Source organism: Periplaneta americana, chromosome 15 (assembly GCF_040183065.1).
Source record: "Periplaneta americana isolate PAMFEO1 chromosome 15, P.americana_PAMFEO1_priV1, whole genome shotgun sequence".
NCBI lineage: Eukaryota > Metazoa > Arthropoda > Insecta > Blattodea > Blattidae > Periplaneta > Periplaneta americana.
Window position 1 is genome coordinate 62,478,756 of NC_091131.1, and position 14,508 is coordinate 62,493,263.

The 14,508-nt window shown below is 34.1% G+C and overlaps 1 protein-coding gene across 10 annotated transcripts in view; it reads left to right on the forward strand.

Annotated features, from left to right (window-relative positions):
- The window catches only part of enc (encore), a 229,954-nt gene that overhangs the window by 11,125 nt on the left and 204,321 nt on the right, over positions 1–14,508 (forward strand). The window lies entirely within an intron of this gene.

Here is a 14,508-nt window from a genome sequence, read left to right on the forward strand (position 1 = left end):
TCTTCTAATAGAAGTACATGGTTTTGAACTGCGGAGACAGCATATTGAGGACTGAATTTAACACTATATATAACTGTGTCATCAGCATACAGAAGTGTTTTAGACTGAGGTAGTGATTCAGTTCAGTGCATCTGTTTCATTTTTTTGCCACTAAGTGGGGCTTTCACTGCTTAAATTTCCATTACTGGCTTTTAACATACTATGGTCCACAAGATATTCGCAAAAGAATCTGTTTGACACCACTAACTGTTATTTCATTAGCAAATAAAAATAAAGTACATGACTGGTTGGCTTTTCGATAGCCAGATTTATGCACTGAAGTTTACAGTGGCCCGTTATGCTACCTATATTTGCGATGCTTCTTCCAAATTTGTTAAGTGGCTTGAAAGGAATTTATGAATCAGATGATGACAGGTAGACCATCCTGTTTCAGCCTTGACAGAGCCAGGTTACATCCTGAGGCAAGTACGTGATATTCCCCAGGGTCCAGATCCTCAAGTCTTTAATTCCTATACCAGCAATGAAAACTGTTACTACCCCAAATACTTCATCCAAGCCTATTTTTAACTGCTGCAGATGAAAAATGAAATGAGGGAAAGGTGGAGTGTTGGTAGAACAAAAGAGAGAAACAGGACCATCCTGAGAAAACCCTTTGCAATGTTTGCTTTTTCCACCATAAATTTCATCACGACCTGGTCGTGGTTCGAACTCCAGCCACCTGGGTGGAAGACAACGTACTAACGCTCAACCACAGTTGTGGCAAAATAAAGTGAAAGCTTTACTTAAAAATGTTCAGTTTCTATCAGTTTTCTAACAAGATTAGATGTAGGCCTTTGCACTTTAGGATGACTAAGGACTTTGATACTTGGAACATTCACTGGAAACCTTCTTTGCACTCGTCAGAAAGAGTTAGTGAATATGTACATGAGAAAAAAAAATGCCACATTGTTTAATTTTTCCTGTAAGATAACATGTCGCCGCCTCCTACACATTTTTCGTATACACTTCAGTCCAGTGGCGGCTGGGTATACGCACTAGCACATGTGCACACCCTGTAATAATTGATTTCGTATTACAGTATTTTGAATTGGCTTCTCATTGCTTAATTTGTCAACACTTTCTTCCTTCAAACTTGTGTTCTTTCACGTGGTTGCTTAAATTTCCGTACACTGTACACAGCACTCTACTTTGCTTTCTATTCCTATATCGTCAACAGGGGTGACTTTGATAAATGTTTAAAAAAACATTTAGATGGCTATGGTAATCCGTTTGAGATGGGCAGGGCATGTAGCACGTATGGGCGAATCCAGAAATGCATATAGAGTGTTAGTTGGGAGGCCGGAGGGAAAAAGACCTTTGGGGAGGCCGAGACGTAGATGGGAAGATAATATTAAAATGGATTTGAGGGAGATGGGATATGATGATCATCATCATTCTTGCATGTATTGGGCCTAGTGGCCCGTTACAGTCTCTTGCCAATGCTTGAACGGTCTGCCCAAGGATCTCTTGCCCACAGGATGGTAATTTAAATTTTGGCGTGGAATTCTAGAAAGAGGCATTCTGATGATATGTGATCTCCAGTTTTGTCTGTATTTCTGTAGGTATTCCGTAATCGGTTCAATCTGCAGTTCTTTCATAATGTCAACATTTCTAATGTGATCCATTCTCGTGTATCCCGCTGTACGACGCCTAAATCTCATTTCTGCCGCCGTTAATCTTTGTGAATCAATATTACGAATCGTCCAAGTTCACTACCAAAATCTATGTCTGGCCAATGTTTTATAAATTCTGGTGCGCGTGTGTTTTTGTACTAAGGTTGGTTTGAATATCTGATTAATTATCCCAATTGCTCTGTTGAATTTAATAATTTTCTCATTCAAATCTTTTTCTTCTTCATATGAAATTTGATGACCGAGATAACTAAAATTTTTAACTTGTTCGATGATCTTATTATTGATGCAAAGTTTGCTACGGACTGGTTCCTTTCCTAAAAAAGCCATCACTTTAGATTTGTCAGTTGAAATTTGCATATTGAAACTTTCTGCCATTTGATTAAAGTTTTAAACCAAACGTTGTAAATTATCTTTTGAATTTGCCATAAACACAATATCATCAGCAAATAATAAGGTATCTATTTGGGACAAACGACTTATCGGTATATTTCCATATGGTTTCAATCTCCATTCCTTAACAATGTGATTCATGTATATTATAAATCTGCAGTGCTTGGGAACAGTGACATAAGTCAGTTTTCACAAACCTTTTTTGATAATTTATTGACAACTTACACTGGTTTATGTCGATTTGATTTTTTTCTGTATGAATTATTGTAATGGGAGGAATACCTATGTGTTTTTTTCCAAGCGAACAGATGTTCCGTAAGTTGTCAATAAATTATCAAAAAGAGGTTTGTGGAAACTGACTTGTGTCACTTTTCCCGAGCACTACAGAAATAATAGAGGAGATAAACTACAACCCTGTCTCACTCCTTGATTTATTCGTTTCCATTCTGAATATTTGCTTTCAATCCTAACCTGTATATGATTATTATTATAAATATTGTAAATAACTGTTATTAATTGATTTGGAATACCACCATGTGCTAAAATATTCAATAATTTGTTTCTATCTACTCTGTCGAAGGCTTTCTTCATATCAATAAATGCCAGATGGGTTTCAATATTAAATTCTCTAGGTTTTTCGATCAAAAGCTTCGGTGCAAAATATCCATCTGCGCATGATCTGCCTTTTCGGAATCCATTTTATGCTTCATCCAGTTAATAATAATAATAATAATAATAATAATAATAATAATAATAATATTAATATTAATAATAATAACTGTAAAGTTATTTTGAGGGCTACATTTCACAAGACATATAAGTAAGTCTCATAGAGTCCGTTTCTTAGCAGTTGCTCGACTCGCAGCTCCAGTGAAGTGGACACATATTTTCTGCCTAGGAATTTGAACGAAGTCACTCTGATAAGCGACACGCGATCCTGGAACAACAAGGACCTGGGCGCAGCCCAACTTTGACATTTAAAAATAAACCCACCCCTTCTTACTTAGAATGTCTTTAGTTCATGGTCAGCTCGACGTAAAGTGTCAGAATTTTTATTTGAATGAAGAAAGTGCTTCATTAGAAACCGCAGCAAAATTAGAAGACATTGAAACATAATTTAAATTGCCGACACAAATTTTAATCTCAATTTTTCCTATTAAGTACCACATAGACCTAGCTGACTAATCTAGTTGATGACTAATCGAATTTCCTTTTATAACTGCCTTTCCTTTGATGTTATTTCATCATTGTTTCGTTATCGTCACATCTCACCATCTTTGAAAACAATAGATCTTCAGGCGTGATTTTGACTTTACCTAGAATAAATTAATTCATAAAACACTATATTTATTTCGAATAAATTTTATTCAGCTTCCTCCAACTGAAGGCTGCCTAGAAGACAAAGCTTACCATAAAATTGTTGTTATAATGGAAAAAAAAGAAGAAAACAATGGAGAAGAAAAAGAATAAGAAATAGCACAATTAGAAATAATTGGAAAAGACTAAACAAAACATAATTAATTCCAGAAGAAACATACAATTTCCTAGTATCTATTAGCTATTGGGTGATCACAGTCGTCTATTTGCAAGACCCAACTTAAGTGAGCAGATCGCCATAGCAAAGAGATCAATCTATATAACTGTTGAGATGGTTTCTTTGGATTTTTATAGATCCCTTCACTGCAGACATAGATACTTCAGTGACAAGAGTTTGTCCTAGATCAAACTGCTTACAAAAATGCGCGAATCTTTTTGTGATGGTTCCTCTAGCCCCAATCAGTAATCCAATAACTTCGATCGACGTTAGATGATATTTTTCCTTATAATATGGTATAGTGGGGTCGTATATGTCGCATTTTTCCTGATGTACCTCAGCAGGTTGATTTTCATATGTTTCCATCCTTACAGTTGGATCAATTATGAATCCGCTTGTTGATCTTGTCGGGATAGCGATGATGTCAATGCGCCTTGTAGATCCATTTGTGGACAAACCATGGACCTCCTCCTCTACTTGGTAGTCTTTTCCTCGTAGGGCCGATGCTAGGAGGGATCGAATCTTGTGGTGACGACTATTTCTCAGTAGTTCCATTTCGTACAATATTCTGGTCACGAGACATAATATTATATACTTGTATTTTCGGGATTTACTTCCAAACCTATTTCTTTATTTCCTTCAAGTAAAATTTCCGTGTTTTCCCTGCTGAATATAACAATTGTACAAAGTCAACATCAGACAATTTGTGAAATATGATACAAACTTTTGTTGTATGTTATTTGTGAACTGTAGATATTATTATTGTTGTTGTTATTATTATTATTATTATTATTATTATTATTATTATTATTATTATTATTATTACTTATGGCTTTTAAGGAACCCGGAGGTTCCGCCCTCACATAAGCCCGCATCGGTCCTTATCCTGTACAAGACTAACCCAGTCTCTAGTCATCATATCCTACCTCCTTGAAATCCATTTTGTATTATCCTCCCATCTACGTCACGACATCTTCAGGCCTCCAAACTAACACATTATATGCATTTCTGGATTCGCCCATACATGCTACATGCCCTGCCCATCTGAAACGTCTGGATTTAATGTTCTTAATTATGTCATGTAAAGAATACAATGCGTACAGTTCTGCGTTGTGTAACTTTCTCCATTCTACTGTAACTTCATCCCTCTTAGCCTCAAATATTTTCCTAAGAACCTTATTATCAAACATCCTTAATCTCTGTTCCTCTCTTAACGTGAGAGTCAAGTTTCACAACCATACAGAAGAACCAGTAATACAACTGTTTTATAAATTCTAGCTCTAAGATTTTTTGACAGCAGATTAGATGACAAAATCTTCTCAACCGAATAACAACAGGCATTTCCCGTATTTATTCTGCGTTTAATTTCCTCCCGAGTATCATTTATATTAATTGTTAATGTTGCTCCAAGATATTTGAATTTTTCCACCTCTTGGAAGGATACATTTTCAATTTTTATATTTCCATTTCGTACAATATTCTGGTCACGAGACATAATAATATATACTTGTATTTTCGGGATTTACTTCCAAACCTATTTCTTTACTTCCTTCAAGTAAAATTTCCGTGTTTTCCCTAACCGTTTGTGGATTTTCTCCTAACATATTCACGTCAACCGCATAGACAAGAGGCTGATGTAACCCGTTATCCTGAACTTTCCTAATGGCATATTCCAGAGCAAAGTTAAAAAGTAGAGGTGATAGTGCATCTCCTTGCTTTAGCCCGCAGTGAATGGAAAAGCATCCGACAGAAACTGGCCTATACGGACTCTGCTGTACGTTTCACTGAGACACATTTTAATTAATCGACACATTTTAATTAATCGAACTAGTTTATTATTATTATTATTATTATTATTATTATTATTATTATTATTATTATTATTATTATTATTATTATTATTTGCGAAGTGTAGCGATTATTACTTCCATAGTGTACATTGTATAGATCCTACTCTTGTAATACATGTTCGAGCCAATATGAACACTTTTTTGGTCCCATGTTATGACGAACTTATCATCATAGAAACTGCAACAAATTAATTGTATGCATGCAATTATAAAACCTTTACTCAAAATAACTATTCAGAATATTCATTCAGACTTGGGCCTTAAATAAACCTTAAGCTATGAAAAGTTTGGAAATGAAGCCATTACGATCAGTAGGTGCAATAAATGAGTAACTTGAAGTAGGAAACCAATTACATGTGTCCAAGATTACAATATACCCTACTGGAAAATAAAACTTTATGAATAGAATTGCAGTCCGTTAACTTGTCAAATAATCTGTGAACTAAGGGTACTCGGATTTTACGATATTTGGGTAATGAAAGAGAATTTCACTATTTCAACTGTATTTTGAGATTTAATATCTCTGACGTATAAGATTCATCATCGTTGAAAACCAGGAATGGTCGCCTACTCTGATTTGTGCTTTATGTTTGACTAATTAAAACATTATATGTGGAGCATATTAATGTTATTCATGATATTGATCTAATTACGTTTGAGAGTTATCCAAATCCTATTGCAGATTTAATTTGTTTATTTTTCGCACAAAAATATACTCGACTTGAGCACGTGTTGCAGATTGGGGGAGCATAATTACCATAATTTCGGTGTCACTTGTGAGCGGACTGACTTATTACAGGGTGTATCTGAAATATTTGTACAAACTTTGGGCATGGGTGCTTTATAATTACCGAGACAAGGCATAGCTCATATAATAATTATGCAAACGTGTTCAGAAATTCATAATTTTTAATAGGCTTGTAATTTAAATATCGCATTCAACAAAGAGAACCGACTGTCATATTTTACTTGAAACTGAAACAGTCACAATTGCACATTACCAACTGTTATTGTTTTGTAGAATTGCTGTCCTTTACAGTTTTCATTTAGTTTGAAACTGTATTTTTTTAATTGAACATAATTTAAGTCGAAAAGAAACTGAAAGACCAGTTTCTTTACTGAAATATGAATGAATTATGTACTATGTTGGTTGGATGCTTGGTGTATGTTTTTATTGTTTAGAATATATTTCTAAAGTATGTAGGACTTAACCCTTTCTCTAATTCGTCAGGAACGATCAGTATCTGCCATTGTAAGTTTGATGGGATCGCTATGTGACTGCTGTAGAAGGACCAAATCGCCCCGAAAAGATGATGGACGGTCTATTGCTGTGAAATAATAAGATAACTGGAGGAGGCGGGCCTCATCTCTAGGAAGCCATGCAAGAATTCCTTGCTGATATCCACATTGCCAGTGCGCTTTTCTTTATAAGTATGTCTGAACGTAGGAACATTGGCAGTCCGTTTTCATCACACAGGGGGAATACCCATCTGTTCATTCTTTTACTAAACCGACTCTCAATTCGTCAGTGAACAGAATGCGAGTAGTTCATCGATGCTCCTCCGTCCAGACCTGATGTTGATTAGCGAAAGGAAGCGCTCTACCTAATTGATTTGCCAACAGGAAATCATCGTTATGTCATCGAGGAAGGAGCCTGCCTCCTCCAGTCTTGTGTTCTCGCTGATACGAACCTTAATCATCTATTTGAAGCGAGTTTGTTCTTTTATAGCAGTCATAATGACGATTCCATCAACTTCTTACTCACAGATGCTGATCGTCCCTGTCAAATATTTCTGTTATTACACCTCTTTCAGGCCTTCTAGGAAAAAAAAAGCGACAAAGAATTTACAGGATGCTGACGATTACGTGAATACGTCTTTGTTTTATTGTTTTATATTCTATTACTGTATATCGTCATTTTTCCTCCTATAACTCCTATGTGCAAAATATACAATTTTTCAATAGGAGGAAAAAACACATTTATTCATCCTATGGTAGCCGTACATAGGGGATTGTGAATTCTTACATTTCGAAAGAAAGAAATATAATTGAGGACGTAGCTGCAATAAGGGCCCATACTCCAAAATGCTGTTCTGAGATACAGGGACATCACTTTATTTTTACCAACATTTTTAACATTAACCTGGCTATACTCGGAAACACTGTTGCCCCCTTCCATTACAGGAGTTTGGTGTTACTAGTGCAATATGTAAACAAATCATTTTATTAGGTATAGGAGGAGAGAAAAGTAGTGTATCCATTTATGTTGTAGGGAAATACGATATTACGATTTTCAGTTTGATCATCACTTTTACGGAATTTATCAAAATACAGTAGAGTAGTAACATTTTTTTTTTCAAAAACTCAACTTTTCAGGCGGCTATGTTCGTTATGTAATGTCTACTTTATTTAGCATATTAATTATTGGTGTTAACATACAATATAGAGAGTGCATTTAAATTGAGGGGGTCATAAGTAAAGGGCTGTAAGTGCACTTAAGTTACTTTTGAGAAAATGGGGTTTAAATATTTAAGCTTTCGTAAAATCGGTGAAATTTTTATTTAAATTTTAATGTGTGATTCGATTAAAATATCCCTTTGCCACTAAAATTTTAGATACTTTTGCTTACACTGGATGCACTTAACTCATGTTATTACAAATGTCACTAGCATTCCTTTGCTTCTAGCCACCTCAATACAAAAAAAGCTAATCTGAATTTTTAAACAAGTTGCTGAAAATGGTTGCCGTTCATTACAATGCAGGCTTAAATTCAGTACGCATATTATTAAAAACATTTTGAAGCATATTCTGTGAAATTGAATTTATCGTTTCTTGAATATAATTTTTTAGTACGATATTATTAATATAGGTTCTTTCTTCTATAGAAAACGCAATCATATTTATGAAACACACTATACACTGCAGTGTTTACTTCACTGCTTGAAGACTTCGAATGCAACAGCGGCCGTAAGTTTGTGTGTCTGACGGGAGCAAGGACATTAGTGAAGGGGTGGGAGTGAAGTACATTCAGAAATGCAGGTACAATAAAAATGCAAGTAAAAATAAAATGATGTCCCTGTATATAGCGTTGAAATTAAAAAAAACGGTGCAGGGCATATAAAATGTATTAAAATAAACAGGTTTATCAGCATTACTGTTCAGCATTTCTCAACGAAACTTTGTGAGTATAACAAAGAAACTACGGAGAATCGATTTATGCATTCTCCGGAAAAAGGGCCTATGGTGCTATGGCCCTTATTGCAGCTACGTCCTTAGTTACATATAGGAGATTTTATTATTTGCTGTATCACTATTTAAGTTATTTAATAGAGAAAAATCTGAAAATCGATAAATATGTCACATAGGAGTTATTGCAGGAACAACGACGATATCTACTCTTCCAGAGATGTCATAATATCCTTGGCAGTACCTAGTTATACGCAGGTAATGCTACTTGCTTATTAGATGACGTTCGTCATTTATTCACTTGCAAATAGATTACGCAACACTCGACAGATGGCAGTACACTTTGGCGTATCCAGCATCTAGCGAAGGCTTCTTGAACTTATCTTTACTCTAAAAATGTTTGATTTTCTCATCAGTAATTATTATACCTCGAACAAGGGCGTTTCTTTTTATAAAAAAAATCTTGTTTCTTGCACTTTTTGAATATACTCTGGACAGTAAAAAAATACATTGGTACAATTATGTCACTAAAGAAATTCTTCTCGCAGTTTCTTCTAGATATCAAGGCATGTTACATTACAAGATTCAGTTTTAAACCGACTGAAACTACAGTACTAAGAAATTGCAATTCATGAAACATTAACAATGGGTATGACCAGAATTAAGAACGAAGCCATTAGGAGGTCATAAACTTTAGTGCTGGAAATGCAACATTTATTGCATAAAATAATCTGGGATTCATACTGGGAATAAAAGGGCCGTAAATCACCTTTTCACAAGGGGAAGAAGAAAATGCTTCCCTCAACATCATAATGTGTGGGAACATGGAAATGTTAGAACGAGGTATTATATTGTTTTATTTTCCCGTCCAGTATATGATTAGCAAGCATGTGTTATTCAATTTTGTTGTATCCGTTTTTAATAATTTTGATGATTGCTTGTTCTTCGGTTCACATATTTGCTCCTTGTTCTTCGTGTCACATGTTTGAAAGAATATCTGTTCTGCTATATCTTGAAATCCAAGTTGCCCAGTTTCTTAGAAGGATTCATAGTTTTCGTATTTCACGTGTTAAGAAAAAATACATTCGGAAAAAAACTAAGCCAGGGATTTGAAAATTTATCATTTAGTATGTGTGATGAAGACTATATCTTGTCGCATTTAGGACAGCGTGTTTAATCTAACAATTAGGAATCATCATCATCAACATCACGGGTTGAGCCGGTAGTCCCGTTTCGTCCCCATTAGAATTGTTCTCTCCAACGAAACTTAGGACGTCCAACATTTCTCCTTCCTCTTGGAGCATACTGGAAAGCTTTCTTGGGAATTCGGTGATCCTCCATTCTTTTTAGATGTTCCATCCACCTATTACGTTGATTTCTTAACCTTTGTGTTATTTCCTCTATCCCTAATTCTTTTCTGATCTCTTCATTCCTCTTGTGTTGTAATAAAGAATATCCCGCCACTGATCTTAGGAATTTCTGAGACTTCTAGTCGTCTTTTGTCTCTTTCTGTTAAGGTCCATGTCTCTGCTCCGTAAAGTAGTCCTGGAAGGGCTACTGTTTTGTAGAGTTTTAACTGCGTTTCTTTCGTTGTTTTTTTTTTTCCTAAGCTCCGTCTAATTGTTCCACATAAACCTTGAAATCTATGCATCTTTTCTTCCATATCTCTTTTTTCCATATAAGAAATGTTGCATTCTAAATATTTAAAATTACTAACTTGTTCAATAATTTTGGAGTCAATAACTATTTTCTACCTTTTATGCTGGGTCCCTATGAAAGCCATTGTTTTTGTTTTAGTGCAAGGTATTGTTAAATTATAGCTTTTGATTATTTGACTCAGTTTATAAGCTGGACTTTGGAGGTTCTGTTCTGTATCGGCAATCACCATTTGATTGTCTGCAAAAAGAAGGCAATTTACAGGTGTTTAATCCAAGATAAAATCGTAGCCAGTCATAAACGGCTTCGTTAAGATTTATGTATTAAATAAAGTGGGTGATAGTGGGCACCCTTGTCTAACACCCCCATTAATATCTGTTGTTAATTTACCTGGACCTTTTCCTTTGTCAATGCAGATATTGGTAATAAGATACATGCTACGTAATGTTCTTATCAGATGTTGTGGGTATCCTCATTTCTCCATTATTTTCCATAATTTTGATCTATTCACTCTATCAAAAGCCCTCTCATCGATGAATAATAAGTGTGTTTCTAAGTTATATTCTCTTCTTTTTTAATTTATCTGGTTTATGGTGAAGATACAATCTGTTGTTGATCGTCCTTTCCGGAATCCATGCTGTTCATTTTTTAACGTTACTTCTCTAATTTTATTCAATCTTCTTATTAATTTTGCATATATCTTATAACATGTACCCAGTAAACTAATACCTCTAGAGTTATTGCAATTGCTTCTTCCACCTCTTTTAAAGATTGGTACAATGACAGCAGTTTTCCATTCTTCTGGAATGTTCCATGACTCCAATACCAATGTAAATGGAACAATAACCTAAAACATTACGGAGACACGAAGACATCTCAGTTAATATAAGTAGGTACCTTACCTATCTCTGCGAAAGAAAATTTGAGTTGCTGCGATAGCAAAGCAGTTCCTTGTTGTTATGTGCCCTGCAGTACGTCGCTGCTGGTTGGCCTGCGTTCCGAGCCGCATGAATCATGTAATCGCAATGTAATGGCAAGCTTGTGCCGTGTCATAGGGCGACCCGTAAACTGCTGAAGCATGCGAATAGAAACACTTATGGCGCTCAGTCTTTAATGTTCCGTGCACATATCATTTAGTGTCACGAAGTTTAGAGAAATCATTGTGGCGCTGAAAGAAATTATTTTGAGATATTATGACGTAAATATACAGGCTTCTTTGTTATCGAAAACTTGTTACCTGGCATACCTTCGGTGTACAGTTATTGAGTGCATTTCATTAATTTTAATGTCCGGATAGTTATGCAAACTAAATTACAGAATTTATGCTTGAATACTTTATTAAATTTGACACCGGTGTCTCTTTCTACTTGATTTGAAGACATTACAAAAATTAGCACAAAAGTATGATTTGCTCTGAATCGGCTGTAGTCTAATCAGTTTCTTCTGTACGTTTGTATTATGTTAAATTAATAAAACGTGATATTTAGATTGCATGAGATTATCTAATAATGTTGCAAAAGAAGAATTTCAGTTGACACTTTTACATTGCAAAACTTTGACTTCATAGTTCTATAATAAGATTTCATAGCAACGTGTTATGAATTATTTTATACCAAACTTTTATAACATACTTTCCTGTTTACTACAATAAAAACAGATGTAACTTTTTAAGGATAAATATTAATGAAATTCTATTGAAATGTTGCAATTACTGCAATTTTGCATGTTCACAGGTACATTAAGGGGTTAGGTACAGCTTACAGCAGTAAAATTTTGGAAATACTCAACATTTTTTTCCTCCATTACTGCATCTTGTACAATAATGAAAATTAGTATGCGTAAAACATTGTCTTTCTGCTATATGAAAAAAAAAATTTACGATTAAAAAATATTTACATTTATTTTTTTCAAAATTCAGTTCACTGTGCAGTGATGGAGTGTTCCCACATAACTCGAAAACTATCCAACATTCTGCGATGAAATTTTTTGTGTGTATTTATGCATATCATATCTTCAGTGTGATGCAAGATCACTTCTCTACTTTTGATAGGTTGATAAAAAATAAATTCATTTAAAAAATGATCAAATATCAGTATTTCCTTCTAACACAGAATAAAAAAAAATACTTATTAAGGAATGTAGTTGAAAGAGCATGATATTGTAAACATGAATTGCAGCAATAAAATGAAAGAGAGAGAACATGAAAAAGTTAACAAGTTTATGAGTTTTGAGGGAAACGCTTATCACTGCACAGAAAACTGGCATCATTTTGAATTTTGAAAAAAAAAAAAAAATAAATCGTAAAAATATTTTTTTCATATAGCAGGACAGTGTTTTACACATACCAATTTTCATTATTGTACAAGATACAGTAATGGAGGAAAAAAATATTGGAATATTTCCAAAAATGTTACTGCTGTAAGCTATACGTAACCCCTTAAGGACATTAGATGGACTCACATGTGCATGGGTTGAGTTATGGACGACCCCAGAATACCCGGACGTACCACCAACACATTCCACTGATATCTACATTATCATTGATAATACGCGTAAATTTTATCATTGAATATTCTGACCAAAGACTAGAAGGTTCGACTTGTTTAGATTTTTCATAAAAATAAGCCAGTAACAATCTGATTTAGATTTTTCTTTATATACCATTCCTTGAATCTCGTGTAGGCAGAATATATAACTTTCTTGACTTATCAGATAGCAAATTTAATTTAGCATTCTGTACAGTTTCTAGGATTTCGGGCGGAGTACTAGCAAACTCTTCTATTTCAATCTCTTCCTCCATATTTTCAATATTTATACATCTTAATTACACTACTTTTAACACTATATCACAGGAAACACAAAAGGCGCCAAGACAACAACAATCAGTTATGAAGATGGCCAATAGCAGGTTGAAACATGTTAACGAGGTAATGTAACATTTAACACAAGAAAGTCAAATAATACGTTTTCCGGATTCAATATTTAATTGTAATTATCACTAACAATATTTTTGTTGATCTCTACGTACACAATCTTATTGCTTGGAAACGATCTACAATCAAGTAGGCTTTGACCAATTCAAATGAACTACAAATTATTATAAATTTATATTCTACATCTATACTAATAATAAATCTGTAGCCAACATTTTTCTGGTAATTTTCGATTTTCCAAAAATAATTGGTGTTAACATGTATAATTAACCATCCTGAAACCGAAAATCGCTTTTTTGAAATTTTTGTTTGTATGTCTGTCTGTCTGTCTGTCTGTCTGTCTGTATGTCTGTCTGGATGTTTGTTACCTTTTCACGCGATAATGGCTGAACGGATTTCGATGAAAATTGGAATATAAATTAAGTTCGTTGTAACTTAGATTTTAGGCTATATGGCATTCAAAATACATTATTTAAAAGGGAGGTTATAAGGGGGCCTGAATTAAATAAATCGAAATACTGTATCTCGCTTATTATTGATTTTTGTGAAAAATGTTACATAACAAAAGTTTCTTTAAAAATGATTTCTGATAAGTTTTATTCTTTGAAAAATTTTGATAGGACTGATATTTCATGAGATAAATGAGTTTTAAAATTAAAATAACTGCCATCTAAGGCGGTGTATTGAAATAAAAAACAAATGACTACGTCTATAAGGGGCCTTGGACACAACAATCGAAAGCTATGAAACATAGCCTACAGACAATGTTTCTGTGTTTGTATGAAGTAATATCGGAAGCTAGATTAACCGATTTGTATAATTAATTATTATTTCATCATTGGAAAGTGTAGTATCTCTGGATGGACATAATGCTATAATATTATTACATTAACTTGTGAGTGAATTGAGGACAGGTAAGATTAAAATAGCTTCTTATGCACAGAAAACTTTATAGGTTATTCTGTATATTCATTTCCTGTATTTCTTAAAATAATGTTTATGAACATATTCATTTTTATCTCAGAGAATTAACGAACAACGAGAGTGTATTGATTTAGTATGCAGTAATAGTACGTTAGCTTAGCAATCCATTATTGTATAATTCAAATTTTAACTATGCTCAATTGAATCGTGTTAAAATACATAAAATATATATGCAATAAACGCAATGCAAAAAAATTGGGTAATGAGCCAAGCAGATTATGTTGCGCTGTTGTAAAAGCTGTTCCTCCTGAGATTCAAGAGCTCCCACAACAAATTAAAAACTTTCTAATTCGAGTACATCC